Raw genomic sequence first — 1,184 nt, 5'->3', positions numbered from 1 at the left:
AGAATGTTTGTTGTCTTGGCTCCATTGTTTCTTCCGCCCCGTCTAGATTCCTCTCTTTTCAGCCTGAACTGCCATTCTCAGTTGAACCGTTCGTGTTGTGGACTGTGGGCAGGCCGCAACAGTCAGGGACAAACTTACTAACTACATCCAGTTAACAGATTGTGAGTGTGTGTGTGTGTGTGTTTATAGTGTTCAAGGTAGCCTGTGTAGTTCTGGTAGGTTCATTTGCATTGTGGGCGGCTCTCCCAACACACTTGATCTTTTGGGGGAGTGTGTGAAATAACCCAGCCTTCCAAGAAGGTCTGCCTCACTTAGAACTTTGCTTGGTTTGCCTCAGATGCCTTTCAGCGGCCTCCCACATGGTCCTCACAGCTCAGAGGGCTGCCTTACTCATCTGGATGAGACCAATAGAGAAAAATCCAGATCATGTCCCCATTCACCAAGATTAGAACCTGCATCCACGGGGTGTGCTCTAGCTTCTCCCCCCACCTGTGTGAAACCTTCTGCAGAATCCTTGACCTCAGGTGCCCTGTCAAGGCCTGGATGCTTTAGAAGGAAACGTCGGATGTGAAGACGGTTGGTGGATAGAGCAAAGCCTGCTACTGACCCTGCTGACCTGAACTGGCACAGCCGGAGATGAGATGAAAGAACCAATTCTCAAATGGTGGCCTCTATGTGGTTGTACCCATGCCTACACGCACATGTACGCACACACAGTTTTCGCTTGTTTCGAGACTGGGTCTCTCTCTACCTAGCCCTAGCTATCTGACCTCAACTCACAGAGATCCACCTGCCTCCACCTCCCCAGTGCTGGAATTAAAGGCGTGCGCCACCAAGGCCAGCCCCGCCATTCTAAAATAAAAAGAAAGATGGTGACCCGAAGTAGGACAAAGGGGATACGGGAACGGCACTTCATCAAGCGGTAGACTCTTCAGAACCAGATGAGACGTGTCACCTCAGCGGGTGCTATCGTGTGATTTTACAGCGTCATCGGGCATCCAAGGTGATCCTTGGCTACGCAGCAAGTTGGGGGCCACCCTTAGTTACATGAAACCCTGACTCAACAACCACAAAAAAGATGACGTTAGGGGGCTGGTGAGATGGCTCAGTGGGTAAGAGCACCCGACTGCTCTTCCGAAGGTCCAGAGTTCAAATCCCAGCAACCACATGGTGGCTCACAACCA

The sequence above is a fragment of the Mus caroli genome, chromosome 8 (assembly GCF_900094665.2).
Source record: "Mus caroli chromosome 8, CAROLI_EIJ_v1.1, whole genome shotgun sequence".
NCBI lineage: Eukaryota > Metazoa > Chordata > Mammalia > Rodentia > Muridae > Mus > Mus caroli.
The sequence above is the reverse complement of the archived record's forward strand: the minus strand, read 5'-3'. Positions refer to the sequence as shown.